The sequence below is a fragment of the Rhinopithecus roxellana genome, chromosome 9 (genome assembly GCF_007565055.1).
Source record: "Rhinopithecus roxellana isolate Shanxi Qingling chromosome 9, ASM756505v1, whole genome shotgun sequence".
Lineage (NCBI taxonomy): Eukaryota > Metazoa > Chordata > Mammalia > Primates > Cercopithecidae > Rhinopithecus > Rhinopithecus roxellana.
In genome coordinates this window covers 130,525,489-130,542,576 of record NC_044557.1, presented here as the reverse complement: position 1 = coordinate 130,542,576, position 17,088 = coordinate 130,525,489, and the positions used below count along the sequence as shown (strand labels likewise).

The window sequence follows — 17,088 nt, the reverse complement described above, 5'->3', positions numbered from 1 at the left end:
AAAATGCATGTGATGGTTATGTTCTACTACCAGTAGAGTACTATTATTCATGTCACAGGTTTTAGGAGGGCAGCTCTGAGAATTTAAGCCCCTCAAAAACCTTGTTTCTATAGAAAAACATGCTTTACTTTACCACCAATCAATGAAAAAGTAAACATTGGAAATAAGTGCATGAAGATTGCTTGTGCTTTCCATCTATGACTTCAAAGCCCTTCATAAAACACAGTTTTTAAAAACGCCTTTTTGCCAAAACTAATAGCCATTCAAGGACTTGTTATATTCATAACTAAGATGCATTTATGAGCCAACCTTTGACATGAAGCCTAGGAGATAATGCAGTGAAAATTTGTTCAGGTTCTACTCTAGTTCAAGTACTGGAGACTAGGCATGGTGGCTCATGCCTATAATCCTAACACCTTTGGAGGCTGAGGTGGGAGAATCACTTGAGCCCAGGAGTTTGAGGCCAGCCTGGGCAACAAGGCGAGGCCCCAGTCTCTACAAAAAACTTTCTTCAAAATTAGCCTGGGTTTTTTGTTTGTTTGCTTGTTTGTTTTTTAATTAGCTAATGATCATCTGTGGTCCCAGCTACTTGGAAGGCTGAGGTGTGAGGATGGCTTGAACCCAGGAGGTTGAGGCTTCAATGAGCTATATTCACACCACTGCTCTCCAGCCCGGGTGACAGAGCAAGACTCTGTCTCAAACAAACAAACAAAAAGTACTAGAGACCCAGTACTGAACAAACTCCTCTAACTGAATGAAATTTACAGCAGATGCGGCACATACTAGGCACTCAATAAATATCTGTGGAGTGAGTGATTATGGCTAAGAAAACCATTAAAATGTGATAAATATTTTTGTTTTGTAAAATTCAATGAAATCAATGAACAAAAGAGTTGCAGAATATAAATTAGGCGGGGGAATTTTATAGCAATCATAGTTAAAATGCTTCCTATTCCTACTGAAGTTATTGTGGGTGGGAATATTGGGTGACCATGACCAGAAAGGCAACACCTCTACAACCCACGTGGCTGTTACTTTGCTGGGCATGGGTTAGGAGACAAGTGCCATCCCACCACTACCTCTACACCTTTTTGCTAATTTTAACTTTGAGACCTAAGTATATTTTATCTACAAGTAGTTTAGATTTATCATCTTCACTCTAAGAACTCTATACCCACTTATGGTAGCATTATAACAGAAGACAGAATTTTACCAAATGTCACAGAGGCTTTAGTCCATAATCATTAGTTGCATTTTAAATCCCATCTTCATAGATATTCATAATGTATTTCTTCTTTATGATATTACTACGATTGCAATCCTCCCAAAAAGCCAAACATTTTTGTATTAGTTAGAGTTCTCTAGAGAAACAAAAATTAGATATTTATATCTAATAAAGAGATTAATTATAAGGATTTGGCTCATGCAGTTGTGGAGACTTGAAAGTCCAAGCTTTGCAGAGAAGGCCAGTAGGCTGGAAACTGAAGCAAGAGTTGATGTTGCAGTCTTCAGTCTGAAGGAAGTCTGGAAATAGAATTCCCTCCTTCTTGGGGGACTTCAGTTTTTTCTCTTAATGCCTTCAGCTGATTTAAATGTTCAATGAGCACTACTGATTTAAATGTTAGTCACATCTTAAAAATACCTTCAGAGCAACATCTAGACTAGTGTTTGGCCAAACAACTGGGCACCACAGCCTAGACAAATTGAAACATAAAATAAATCACCACAGACTACTATTTCTCAAGTTGGATCCATGCAATCTTCTTAAGCCATACTTAATCTCCAAGTGAAGACAATAAAAAAGTCATACTTCTGCCTAACATGATACAACTATCTTGTGTGTAACCAAAAATACACTAATCCTTTCCACAGAGGAGAAAGCAAAGTCCTTGAGTAATGTTCACTCTTCTTGAAATCTTGTAACTTAAATTTTACTATGATATTGTCTTAGTACATTTAATGCTGCTATATCAGAATACTAGAGACAGGGTAATTTATAACGAACAGAAATGTATTGACTCATGATTCTGGAGGTTGGGAAGTCCAAGACAGAGAGGCCAAATCTGGCAAGGGCTTTCATACTTTATCATCCCATGGCAGAAGGGAAAAGAGAGAGTGAGAGAGTGAGAACAAAGGCTATCAAACTTGCCCTTTATAATGAACCACTCTTGTGGTAATAGCCTAATCACTTCTCATTAGGCTCATCTCCCAACACTATTGACTTGGAGATTAAGTTTCTAACACATGCTTTTTGGGGGACACATTTAAACCACAGCAGATGTTAAGTTGATAATACTTAAATACTTGATGTAAAATCAATATGTCTTATGTTATATGTTAAGGGGATATGGGAGGAAAGAAAACAAGATATTTGCCCTATATACATACATGCATTCAAATGAAATAAGGAAACAATTACCATCCTCCTTTCTATAAATGGTCATGTGGTTGTAGCTAGTACTTAAAACTACCTTCTTGGTGCTGGGCATGGTGGTTAACGCTTATAATCCCAGCACTCTGGAAGGCTGAGACAGGAGGATCTCTTGAGGGCAGGAGCTTGAGACCAGCTTGAACAACATAGTCAGACCTCGTCTCTATTTGAAAAAAAAAAAAAAAGAAGGCCAGGCATGATGGCTCATGCCTATAATCCCAGCACTTTGAGAAGCCAAGGTGGGTAGATCACCTGAGGTCAGGAATTTGAGACCAGCCTGGCCAACATGGTGAAACCCCATCTCTACTAAAAATACAAAGATTAGCCAGGCATGGTGGTGGGTGCCTGTAATCCCAGCTATTCAGGAGGCTGAGGCAGGAGAATTGCTTTAACCCGGGAGGCAGAGGTTGCAGTGAGTCAAGATCACGCCATTGCACTCCAGCCTGGGCAACAAGAGTGAGACTCTATCTCAAACAAACAAACAAACAAACAAAACTACCTTCTTTCATTATCCATTCTGTACTCCCCTTGCCCTCAACAAGCGTGTTACTCAGCTGGTCATGGTTTTTTATCTGGTCAGGTGACTCAAAACTTCATTTATGAAAGATCTAAGTAAGCCATTGTAGTTGTGCCTGAATTGGATTGTAGTTTTTCATTGATTTTACTCTAGGGTATGGAGGACTAAGAGATGTCCTAATAGATCTCCTGCATTTCAGCCTTTTTCATATCTCCATTGTGTAGTTGCAGACTAGTTTCCCTGGGCAATCAGAATCAATCATCCCAGCAGTACATTAACTCCCTTCTTTGTCTGCTAATTCAGAGGCACAAGAAAGCCAAAGTGGCCAGGTAGCAATCTTAACTTTCAGTTCATGGAGCCATTGTTGTGTTTGTTAGTGGAAGAATTCCTCCCTTTGGAACTAAGACCTCTAGATTAGCAGCCTATAAAATCTCAGGAATAGGAAGCAAAAATGTTGCTAGTGAATCAGTAGCATAGTAGTGATACTCCCTCCCATTTCTATTTCTTAATTCTCGGACCTGTGAATCCTGGGTATGGGAGAAAACAGCACCATTTATTGACACTGATTTAGGACCCACAGAGCCACCTGGAGAACCCTGCTCCAGTCCTGCAAGTTATTGTCACTTAGCTGACACTATAACTGAGTCTACAAAAGGCCATTCCACTGTACTATCAAGCCAGAGATGCTTCAGGATGGTGGGGAACACGGTAAGACAAGTGAATTTCATGACCCTGGGCCTACTGCACTTCATTTACCATAAAATGAGTTTTGTGATCAGAAGCATTGCTGTGTGGAATGCTATGATGGTGAATAGGTGGTCCCGTTCTGTGGATACCAGTCAGCCTCCTTCCAGAGACTCCTGTCATCATTCAGCGAACTCATAAACAAGGTGACTATGATGGCAATATGGACTTCCAATCAGTGGATGCCACTGCTAATTTCCCAATCTGCCAGCAGCAAAGACCACACCGAGTCCCCCATATGGCACCATTCCCTAATCAGCTAGCTACCTAGTGGTAGGTCAATTACATTGGACTGCTTCTAACATGAAAGAAGCAGCATTTACTCTGGTTATAGATATGCCTTCCCTGCACAAAATGCTTCTGTGAAAACTACTATTATAGACCACTTTGCTCAGAAGCACAATCTTTTTGCAATATTTTTCAAAAGAATATACATAGCACTGAAATAGTAGTTAAAACAGTCTAACTTACTTATCTTTTGTGACCAGAAATCTAGTACTTTATTTGCAATATATTCATTTTAATAAACTTGCTCTAAAATGTAAAAAAAATCATATTTATAAATGACAATTGGTTAGAAACATAATACCAGCAATGTGATATATCTGTAGTAATAAACTGAGTGCTCTATTCAGTATGCTTTCCATCAGTGTATACAATGGGTTGTCAGTGCCAAGTTGAGAAGATTTGGATCCCCATGGGCATAATTTCAAGATTTTTTATAGCATAGTGGAATTTTGTAGGATTTTATAAAAAAAAAAAAAAAAAACAAAGCTAGATATCCAGATTCTTTATTGAACAAACCCTCCCAGTGTATTTGGCTTGGTTTCACTGTTGGCTTTTTCTTGATTTTTGGTAGGTTTTTCATATGTTAAATTTTAAGTAGGAACATTGTTGCAATTCTTTAAGGAGTTTTTATCTTTGGTCTGCTCACTCCTAAAATGATGTTTTTTAAATGAACCAAAAGGATATATTTTATATAGAATGTTTTAAATAAATAGTCAGTGAAAATGTGTGTAATAGTATCTATTTTTAAGTACTACGATACTATGCATAATCTGTTTTCTTTAAAATTTGTAATTCTTTCCTTCCCTTTAAATATATCATTAACTTGTGATAATTTTAACTACATTTTAACTTTCTTCTGGAGTGATTATACTTTCTTTACGATGAGCTTTTTTACTTTTTTTGCCCTTTTTCTTGTCCCTACTTACTGTTTCTCTTCTATTCTTGGTCTGTCTTAATGTCCCTTTCTCATATACTTTTATTGCTTACTTGCTTTTCATCTAACTCTGTAACTCTCTTTTCCTATAATCCCAAGTGATTTGTGTCATCTACCAAACTGAGTTTTTACTATTTTTTTCACCAACTGTTAATCAGTTTTTGTCATTTTAAGGCACCCTCAAACGTGACTTCAATTTCAAATAAACTTTCCATTTGCTACTGATATAACTATAATGTTTGTATACATCTCACTTTCCCATGACTTCCAATTACCCATGAACGACTACAGTTTTTAAACTTGATTTAGGTATAATGCTATAGAAATACACTTTGTTAATATGCTTGAAATTAAATTTAAACATATTCCTTATTTTGAGAAAGCCTGTGCACATGCCTCTGGCAAGCATATATGTCACTTTATCATATTTGCTGGAGTATTTTTTCTCCTGCTATTAGACTGTAATCCCCTTAAAAGCAGGACCCATATTTAAATCTCTAGTGTCTGGCACAGGGCAGGTTTTTAATGAATGGATAGTAAATAAATACATGAATGGATAAGAACAAAGTTAGTTGTGTAATTCCCATGGTCTTGTCCAAAAAATACTTCCTCTGCCAGCTCCAAATGATACCAAATGAAATTTCTTTCACAAAGGCCAAGTCTTTTACTTTCCCAACTGGACTTATTTTACAACAAAAATATCATTAGAAAAACACATTTATTTAAACCTATTCATCCAAGGCAAAAGTTCTTAATCTTGGCTGAAATTGGCTGAAAGTGAGAATCATGTCCCCATCCCAGTAAAAATAAATTAGGAATACCAGTCTCCCAACCCCAGGTGAGGCTGATGTGAAGGAAAAGCTGAGAACTACTATGTTAACTAAGAAAGAAGCAGCTGATGGCATGTTCTAAGGAGCATGAAAATAAAACGAGGTCTCTAATGACTGTGGCAGAGAAGTTCTTTGCTGAGGGAAGGTAGGTGGGGAGTTTGAAGAGTCCAGTTCTCCCTTCAGGAGGCTGGGGGTGGCTGGAGACAAGTGTTTTTCTGGTTGTTGTTTTTTGTTTTTGAGACCAAGTCTCACTCTGTCACCAGGCTGGAGTGCAGTGATGCGATCTCTGCTCTCTGCAACCTCTACTTTCCGGTTTCAAGTGATTCTCCTGCCTCAGCCTCCTGAGTAGCTAGGACTACAAGCCTGCACTACCACGCCCAGCTAATTTTTGTATTTTTAGTAGAGACGGGGTTTCACCATGTTGGCCAGGATGGTCTCGATCTCCTGACCTCGTGATCCGCCTGCCTCGGCCTCCCAAAGTGCTGGGATTACAGGTGTGAGCCACCGTGCCTGGCCAGAAGTGTTTTTTAAGGTATCTGTTATCTTTAAAAACTTAAGGAGAAAGATTGTAAGTACTGTCTAAAGAGGTAAACTCCGAAGAGGAAAAAAATTTAATTTTAAATTTTAAAATGAGGTCAGAGATTCTAACAAGTGCTAATAAAAGGGCTCTTTGAATTTTGGGGGTTTTTACAAAAAATACTGTGCAGGCAGGCAAACATAGCAAGTGTATTAGGTATACAGACTAATACACTAAGAGGAAAACCTAAATAAGAATCAAAGTTGACATGACAGAACTTGAGAGAGGAAAAAATAATTAGTATTAGAATACTAATTCTTTAAAACCTTGACACGGTGGCTCACGCCTGTAATCCCAGCACTTTGGGAGGCCAGGGTAGGAGAATCTCTTGAACCCAAGAGTTCAAGATTAGCCTGGGAAACATAACGAGGCCCCCATCTCTACAAGAAAAAAAACACAAAACAATTAGCCAGGTGTGATAGCATGCACCTCTAGTCCTAGATACTCAAGGTGCTGAGGCAGGAGGATCACTTGAACCTTGAAGTTCAAGACAGCAGTGAGCTATGATTGCACCACTGCACTCAAGCCTGGGTGACAGAGTGGGATCCTGTCTCAAACAACAAAAAAGTATTTTTAAAATTAGTGTCTATAGGATAATAATTCAACAACATAAAAACTATATGTGTCTGTGGATGAGGACTAGAAAAGAAGAGAGACATTAAATGATTGGCATGTTTAGGTGTATTAAACTTGAAGCTTGAAGTTCTAATTCCTACTTTGCTATTAAGATGCATGTGTGTGATGAAGTTTGGGCTTCTGGTAAAAAAAAAAAAAGTAAATATAATAAAAATATAGTTTAAAAAGTAAAAATATAGGCCAGGTGCAGTGGCTCACACCTGTAATCCCAGCACTTTGGGAGGCTGAGAAGTGTGGATCACCTGAGGTCAGGAGTTTGAGACTAGCATGGCCAACATGGTGAAACCCTGACTCTACTAAAAATACAAGAATTAGTCAGGTATGCTGGAGAGGGCCTGTAATCATAGCTACTCGGGAGGCTGAGGCAGGAGAATTGCTTGAAGCAGGAAGGTGGAGGTTGCAGTGAGCCAAGATCATGCCATTGCACTCCAGGCTGGGCAACAGAGCAAGACTCCGTCTCAAAAAAAAAAAAAAAAGTAAAAATATAAACAAACCACGAAAAAAAAAAGAAAGAAAGAAAGAAAGAAAAGATGCTGTGTGTCGTTAAGGATGTCTCTTCATTTCTCTGGGGCCCCAATTTCTTTTCTGCAAAGTTAGGGAGTTGAAAGCTTTAGCTAAACTAGTGCTTCTTGCAAGCTTCCTCTAAGAGAGTAAAGAAGTGTAGCCCGTGGCTCAGAGCCAGGGCAACCTGAAGCACCCACTGCAAGTGCAAATTTTCTTGAAGTCTCGTGTTTTGCCTTAAAGATGCATATCCTGATATGCAAATTATTTCTCAAAATGCTGGGGTTTTGTTGTTGTTGTTGTTTTTGTGATGGGGTCTCACTCTGTTGCCCAGGTTGGAGTGCAGTGGTGCAATCTCAGCTCACTGCAACCTCCGCTTCCCAGGCTCAAGTGATCCTCCCACCTCAGCCTCCCAAGTAGCTGGGACTACCGGTGTGCACCACCACACTCAGCTAGTTTTTGTATTTTTGGTAAAGACAGGGTCTTACTATGTTGCCCAGGATGATCTCGAACTCCTGGGCTCAAGCAATCCTCCCACCTCCCAGTGTTGAGATTTCAGGTGTGAGCCACTGAGCCTGGCCAAAATGCTGTTTTTTCAAAAAGTTCATGAGCTTTTTATTCCTTGCTATTCTTTTTGTGTTTTTTTTTCTTTTAAATATACAGTTAATCCCATATTGTATATACAGTTTTATATTCTGCTTTTTTCACTATCATATCTTTCACATTTTATGTATGTCATTAAAATGTTGTTACCTTTTATTTTTTCTTTTGAGATAAGGTCTTGCTATGTTTCCCAGGCTGGTCTCTAACTCCTAGGCTCAGCCTCCTGAGTGGCTGGGATTACAGGGACCGCCACTGTACCCCACTCATTATTTTTCTTTTAAGAGCTGTATAATGTTCAGTCATATGGCTGTACTGTAATGCGTTAACCTCCTCCTGACTGGGATGTTCATGGTACAGCTCAGTGTGTTTTCATCTCCACAATACTCTTTCCCTCCAATTGGCTCATTGTAAAGGCTGAGCTTTCTTTATACTTTCTGTTTTCGTTGTGGTTTTTTGTTTTGTTTTGTTTTGTTTTGAGACAGAGTTTTGCTGTTGTTGCTCAGGCTGGAGTGCAATGGCACAATCTCGGCTCACTGCAACCTCTGCCTCCCAAGTTCAAGTGATTCTCCTGCCTCAGCCTCCCAAGTATCTGGGGTTACAGGCATGTACCACCATGCCTGGCTAATTTTATATTTTTAGTGAAGACGAGGTTTCACCAAGTTGGTCAGGCTGGTCTGGAACTCCTGACCTCAGGTGATCTGTCCGCCTTGGCCTCCCAGAGTGCTGGGATTGAGGCACCGAGCCTGGTCTTTCTTTATACTTTCTAGCTAAATCCTTGGAAGTGCAGGAAATCGTAAGACAAAAATTTTTCTCTCTCAATGCTGTGGTGTGTGAAATGGTCTTTTGGTGACATAAATTGTAATTCGTCCTTTTTGGAGGTCTCGCCCTAACAAGGGGGAAGGAAGAAAACATGACTGAAGGCTGACTCCACACAAGGTCTTCTGGAAAGGTTGTCACATATCACCACCCAGTGAGGGAGTGACTATCCCACTTCATGGAATAATAAGCGGAGTCTAAAAGGAACAAGTAACTGGCTACAAAAGTGGGGTACCAGGGTAAAATTGGGTTCAGTCCACCCCAGATCTGTGCCAGGTGGTCCCGGGCAGCACACTCTGGTCCCATAGCAGCAGTAGAGCCAGCGCAGGGTACCCGACGCTCTCCACCAACCCAGTCTTCCCTCAGCTCCGATCTCGATCGCTTTTCTTGGCTGCACAGTGGCCTCTCCTGTGATTAACGTCTTATTTTTTGAGGAGAATCCTTAGCATACAGTAGATAGATTGTTTTCCAGAGGATATATAAATGAAGGGTTATTTAATGTTTAGAGCAGGGAGCAGCAAACTTTCTCTTTTCCTTTTTCTTTTGGTATATAAACTATGTATTAGCAGACAAGGCCACAGACTTAGTGCTTCTTGGACACAGCCATAGTATGGCCACAGTGGCCAGTGGTCTTGATGTGCTGGCTTCAGACACAAAAGTCCTCAGAAGTGGCGCAGCCCTCTATGCACTGGAATCTTCTTGTTGCTCCAGGTCTTCACAGAGCTTGTTATCCAGATCCTTGGCCAGGACCTGGCTATAGTGTCCAGCCTTTCCATCCTTCTGTCTGTTCAAGAACCAGTTGGAGATCTTGAATGCATGGATTCTGCTTAGTGGTGGTCATATGTTCCACCTCATCCTCAGAGAGTCCTGCGCTCTTGGTGAGGTCAGTGTCTGCTTTCTCAATACCACATGAGCATATCTTCGACCCACACCTTCAATGGCTGTGATGACAAAGGCTATTTTCTGCCAACATGGATGTTGGTGTTGAGTACTCGCAAAATATGCTGGAATTTCTTAGGGATCACGAGAGACAAGGCGGCAGCACAAGCGGCGGTGTGCAGGTCTCCTGTGGAAGAGCAAACTTTTTCTACAAAAAGCCAGATCATGAATATTTCAGCCTTTGTGAAATACGTGATCCCCGTCCTAACTACTCAATTTTGTCCTTGTAGTGGGAAAACAGCCACAGACAATATGAAACAATGCGTGGGCTGTGTTCCAGTAAAATGTTATTTAAGCACGCAAATGTGAATTTCATGTAATTTTCATTGCTTACAAAGTGTTATTCTTCTTTTGAGTTGTTTCCAGCCATTTGAAGATGTACAAACCATTCCTAGCTCATGGGCAGTTCAAAAGGCAGCGTGGATCATCATTTGCCAAGCTCCCCACCTCTCAAATGGGTGGAGTGTTCAAATGTCCAGGCTGCTGAAGTGAGCACCACTCGCTCTACTAGGACAGTTCTAAAGGGCATACATAAACAGAGATCTCAGCCAATAAACTCCTACTTGTACGTTAACATGTGTGGAGGGTAGGTGATAAGTGATGACAGAAATGCATCTTCTAGAAACCAGGCAATACCAAATATCCTACCAAAGCTGGAATTCAGTTAGTACTCCTGTTTCTGGAAAGCATCCTTGCACTAAGCATGAGGTCTTGTTATTTCTGTCTCCATTCCAACCATCTCTCTAAGAATCACTCATCCTGGGCCCTCAGTACCTGCAGTGTTCCCCTTTATTATTTTTTTAATCTGCTGCATTTTTAAAAAGTTTCGATGGTTTTTGGGGTACAGGTAGTTTTCGGTTTCAGGGATGAGTTCTTTAGTGGTGATTTCTCTGAATTTAGTTGTGTTCTCCTTTAAAGACTGCCTGTCACCCCACCCAGCCCCTCCCTCCAGTGGCCACACTAGAATTTGAAGCTTAAACTAACTCCCCTCCCTGAATCCTTCACATTCTGTTCCCTGCCCCATTCCTCTACCTTCTTACCCTCTTTCACCCCATTCCTTTTACTGCCTCAATGGCAACGATTATTTCACCCATTGGATCCATGATCAATTGCTTCTATTACTTTTTCACTGTGCTTCACCCAAATCAAATCCTCACTTTCCTTTTCCAGACTAAATTTCAACATCAGTCCTGATACTGTCTTCTTTGCTTGCACACTGAGTCTAGTTTTTTGCACCTGGGTGGTGTCTTTAATTCAGATAGGACACAAGGGAGAAGATGTGGGAAGTAGAGAAGATTATGTAAACCCCATATTCTCCCCATTGGCTGCACTGCTCATGCCTGGTGATGCCTTTGGTGCTAGGGGCTTTGTGTGCCACTACGGCCCTAGACTGCCTGCTCTCTAGCCTGAGTCTGGGTCCATAACTCATCTGCTCTTCCAAGCAACAGGCCCAAGGCACAATCAGAGGAGGGAATGTGAATGGAGCTGGGTTTTCCAAAATTATCTGGATCACTGTCTTCATTTCCCTTAGCTCTTTCAGGTATATTATTCATGAAATAAATCTGAGTAGAGAATAAAAATTAGATGCTGAGTACACAGCAAAACTCTTCTCTTCACAGTGGGGTAACTTACGCCTCTGGGCCAAAAGAGAGATGACCTAGTACTTTCTACTGGGAAGTAGCAGGCTTGGGAAGTAAACTAGTGATTCTATCCCTTACAACTGATAATCTAATCTGATGCACTCTTAAAGATACTGAACATGTTTCAGAGCAAGCAAAATGTGTATATGATATGACACTATTTTTGTAACCAATAAAAACATTCATACTAAAAGAAAACTAATCTAAGAAACAAAATAACTGCCTTTCAACAGATCAGTGTGATTAATAGATGATAAGGTATTACACTTTTTATATTTGATTTTTATAAATCATTCATATAGTTACATGAAATTGTACTGAAGAAATCCATTCAAATTGATATAATTATGGGCACTGGTATATAAACTAAGAACTGACTAAAAGACCAGCAGAAAACCTGTCATGCTTTAAGTTAAAGGCAGGCACTGTGAACTCTTTGATATCTGGCATGCTGTCAACTAGAAAGCTTTAGTGAGTGGTTCTTTGATCTACCCATTCAACATTATTTGATCCAAGTTCCTGGAGGGCAAGGTCTATGTCTTACACATCTATTTGTTTTAAAATTCCTTGTACCTTGTTCTGTGCCCGGCATGTAGTAAACTCAAAAAATAGAGCTGAAATGAATCAATGAGTGAATGAATGAATATGGTAGTGAGGCTGAGACACTACAAAATTCTGAATTGGTTTTTGGTTTTGTTTTTTTAGAGACAGGGTCTTGCTGAGGCTGGAGTGCAGTGTCACCGTCATAGCTCACTGTAGCCTCAAACTCCCGGGCTCAAAGGATCCTCCTGCCTCAGCTTCCCAAGTAGCTGGTATTACAGGTGTGTACCACCACACTCCACTAATTTTTAAATTTTTAAATTTATCCCTGTGTTGCACAGTCTGGTCTTGAATTCCTGGGCTCAAGCAATCCTCCCACCTTAGCCTCCTGAAGTGCTGGAGTTACAGGTGTGAGCACAGTAATACTAGTGTATCTGGCCTGGTTTTGTTTTTAAGCCAAGAAAGCCTAAATTATATTCAGTATGTATTATATTCTAACATTATGCCAAATTGTAATTGTCAATTAAATTAATATTTTTAAAGTGGTCTTGAAGTTAGTAATAAATACCTTAATTAGGTTTTCAGGAGGAAAAATGAAGAGCATTTCATTAAAACAGAGAAACTAATAAAATGAGAAATAAAATGAAAATTAACTATGACTCTTTAAATATATAAGTTTTACTTTAAAAAGAAAGACTAAGATATTATCAGGTAGATAATTATATATGAGCATAAGTAGGGATGTGTTCACATGAATGATTTACTAAAATCAGATATATAAGGTATAACACCTTTTCATTTACTAATCTTACATCTCTATTTAAAAGCAGTTAAATTTTCTCAGATTATCTTTTAGTATGAATGCTTTTATTGGTCAGCAAATAGTGTTATATCATTTAAATATTTTAGTACCAAAAAAAAAAAAAAACCCAAGCAAATAGCTCGATAACCTGCTGCTTGAATGTTCTAAAAGCCCTTACGAAGTGTCTTGATGTTATAAAAAGTTGAGTAGTGATTTCCCACAATTTGTACAAGTGGTACTCCTCCTCCCAGCTTCTGCCCCTGTTCAATTTCTCTCAACTCACTGGAGCAAACTATTTATGCTGAAAGTTGGCGGTAGGAGGAAGATGCCAGGAGAGGAGTTCTGTGGTCCCCAAATTTATGACATATGCCGTGTGACACTCCTTCAATGTGATAGCAAGCCAGCGGTTTACATTCACTTTCTAGGGAGTCAAACCAGGCAGGGTATACAACTGGGATGTTGTGGCTTTTCCAGCTTCATAAATTCAGTATTTTAGTTGGGTATGGATAAATGCCACAATTATATGCCACAAAAATCAGTTCACATAAACCTGTCCTTACTGAGGTTTTTTTAAGTGGAAAAGGAAAGTTTAAAATTTTTTAAATTTTGAATAAAATATACTTGAATCTTTGATTACAATGACATACCAATAAGGAAAAAAGATTGACAAAATTAACATGGTTCTCATGGCAGAATTGATAAGAATATACCATATTTCCCCTCAAAGGTGTTCTCAGAATACTTTTGCTGGTCAGGCATGGTGGTTCACACCTACAATCTCAGAGCTTTGAGAAGTTGAGGCGGGAGGACTGCTCGAGTTCAGGAGTTTGACACCAGCCTGGGAAACAGGGAGACCCTGTCTCTACAAAAAAAAAAAAAAATTACAAAAATTAGCAGGGCGTGATGATGTGCACCTATAATTTCAGCTACTCCAGAGGCTGAGGCGGGAGGATCGATCCCTTGAGCCTGGGAGGTTGAGGCTGCCATGAGCTATAATTGTGCCATTTCACATCATCCTGGGCAAGACCTGTCTGTCTCTAAAAATATAAAAATAAACATTAGTCAGCCATGGTTGTAAATGCCTGTTGTCCCAGCTACTCAGGAGGCTGAGGCAGGAGGATTGCTGGAGCCCAGGAGGTCAAGGCTGCAGTGAGCTGGGATTGCGCCACTGCACTCAGCCTGCGTGGCACGGTGAGACCATCTCTAAAAATAAAAATAAAAATAACTTGCTGTTATTTAAAAAAATTGTTTAAGGAAAAAATTATAATGTTTCTTGCAATCTTTAGTTTCCAGCTGTTCTACTGTCAGTGATGACAGGAGACAGGAATTTAGCTTAGCAGTGTGCCCAAAGCAAGGCAGCATAGCAACTATTCTGTAGGGCAAATTGCTCAGCAAGCAATATGCCCTCTGTGTGGCAATCTAACGTGTGCCCATGCCGAGCTAATTTGCTAAAAAAAAAAAAAAAAGTTTAGAACAAAAGCTATCACTTCATCTCAGCTACTTACTGTGGGAAACTACTATACAAGTTTTTTTCTGACTTTCAGTCTCATATAAGAAGAAGGAAGGTGTATTGTGGCTGATGTCAGTATTTAACTATTTTGGAGTCTCTGCATTTCAAAACCTTCACAAATTTCAAAATTCCAATTTTTAATTATTCTGCCTCATGCCAAAACATATTTGTCTGGATCAAGCTAAGTACAGTGCACATCAGCATACCTTCAGGAATTATAAATGCGTAATTTTGAGATGTTTTGTGGCAATACTATAATAGGCCCCATTCTTTCATTTATGTTTGAAGCCTGATAAAAACATGTGTATGGGTGCTGGGGCATGAGGGTGAGCACCAACCTTCAAGGGTGCTCCTGCTAAATGAAGGCGATTTCTCTGCGCAGAGTTGTGGAGGCTGAAAGCATCCACAAGGTTGTCCCAGGGGTGACAAGCTTTTCAATTAAGTGGAGCTACTTGGATATGCCTTTACAATAAAACAGGAGCGCTATAACTGGGTTGTAATTACCCTTAATGTATGCATTTTTCTTTCTACTTCCCTTCCTTCCTCCTTTTCATTCTTTCTTGCTTGCTACTTTATTTGTAAATTTATGTTTCTTTCTAGATTAAAGTCACTTTGTACACATGTGGGGCATTTCCTCCCAGAGTTGTGATGGTTGTAAAGTCATCCTTAAAAATCTTGTTTGACATCTCACTGTCTTCTTATACGGGGAAAGAATAAGGGGAAATATGGAACAATCATAATTAACCATCAATGGAGAGTATAAAAGTAATACACATGAGGTTTTAAATCTCAATCATCAATTTCAAGAACAGGATTAAAGACTAAAATCATAAAGATATCAGCAAAAATGATTTGTACACTCAAAAAGAATGTAGGGCTTTAATACATGTTTTATTTTTAGTTTTAGTTAAAGGCCCTTTGCTTTTGTTTTTTGTGTGTGAGGTTTTTGTTTTGCTTTGTTTTCTTGAGACAGGGTTGCCCTCTGTCAGCCCAGGCTGGAGTGCCATGGTGTGATCATGGCTGGGCTGAAGCGATCCTCTTGTCTCAATCTTCCGAGTAGCAGGGATTACGGGCGTGTGCCACCACGCCTGGCTAATTTTCTTATTTCTTGTAGAGATAGGGTCTCACTTTGTTGCTCAGGCTGATCTTGAACTCTTGGGCTCGAGTGATTCTCTCATCTCGGCTTCCCAAAGTGCTAGGATTACAGGCATGAGCCACTGCACCCAACCTGTGTTTTTTAATAATGGTGAAGTGCAACTATGAATTGCAATGGAAAGCAAGCTAAACAATATATGGAAAATTAAGCTTGCCTTAAGTAAGCATTCCCAAAATTTTGAATTTATCTTACAGATAAAATGAGATAAAAAGGCAAAATCTCTTGCCCCTTTAAGGAAAATGGTATAATATCACAGACTTTTGAGAATTAGTTTTACTTTAATAATTATCTTTACTTTTACAATAGCACTACATTTTTTACAGCTTTATTAAGAGATAATTGGCACACAATAAACAGCACTTAACTACAGTGGGTAAGTTTTGACATATGTATATATCCTTGAAACCGCCACCTTGATGGAGATAGCTAACACAGCCATCTCCAAATGTTTTCTTCTGCCTTGTGGCAGTTCCTCGCTCAGTTTCCTCCCCACTATCCCCTTTCTTTGGCCCACCCACTGCCTCATTGGCTGTTATGATAGGTTAGTTCAGCATTATGTTTAATAATCCGTAAGGAAACAAAAATGATCCCTTTCATTCAATAAAAAAAAGAATAGTTGCATTGTTTCTTAACTGGAAAGTAAAGTAATAGTGTTGGAGTGAGGAGGAAGACACACAGGTCATCAGAAGGAACTCTCACCTGATGATTTTGCCGATTATTTTTCATACTCCACAGCTTAATGCTAATTGGATTAAAGATTCAAGAATCCAGGAAATGAAGTAAAAAAGGTATGTTGAATTTAATAAATAATGGTTTTTTTCTATCTTATCTATCAGCTTATTTCTATTTAATAAATGGATTTATGAAATCTGGCCAGAAATGAAGATCTCCACTGATAAATGCTCAAACAAGCTGTATGTTGGAGTTTTATGTCAATAATAAGGCAAATTGTGGCAAATGACATTAAAACACCAAACTCTATCTTATGAAAGTGCAATTTTATTCCATTACAATATGTAAAAATTATGTATGCAGATAAGTAAAGACTGGCTGAGAATCTCAAAAACGATAGTTCAATTTTGCTGGCTTGTGGAATTATGTGTATATTTTTTAAATTAAATAAATATTTTAGTATGTATAATAAATAATTTATTTCTATCCCTTTCCAATATACATTATTCTATTGAACTTGAAGGGTATGCTTTTGCATTTTGAGAGTGTTTTTGTAAGCTGTGATATCTAAAATAAACTCAATACTTCATTTTATAAACAGCACATTTTTCATTCTCTTGACATTGCCAAAGGATAATGCTGTACATTGAAACATAAAACAAAAATAGACCCAACTCAATTGGAAGCATAATATATGTAGCACTAATGCTACTTATTGATTACCACAAAGGTGTTTGCTTTTGCTTTTTGTAGCTTTTCCACTGTAGAGCAAGAAACCAGAAATACACTATTTGTGAAAGGTGGTTGTACTAAAATGTTTTCATGTGGTGAATGCTTATTCCACACTCTCATAAAACAAATTAGTCTTTCATGATGAATGAAGTATTGGTTCTTTGGGCTATGTGCATTTCAAGTCTTGAATATGCTTAGATAATTTTAATACCAGAAATCT

The 17,088-nt window shown here is 39.0% G+C and overlaps 1 pseudogene; it reads right to left on the bottom strand.

The window, feature by feature from the left end:
* Window positions 1-9,460: 9,460 nt before the first annotated feature.
* LOC104678919 lies at window positions 9,461-13,557 on the bottom strand (annotated as a pseudogene).
* Between the last annotated feature and the right edge of the window lie 3,531 nt (window positions 13,558-17,088).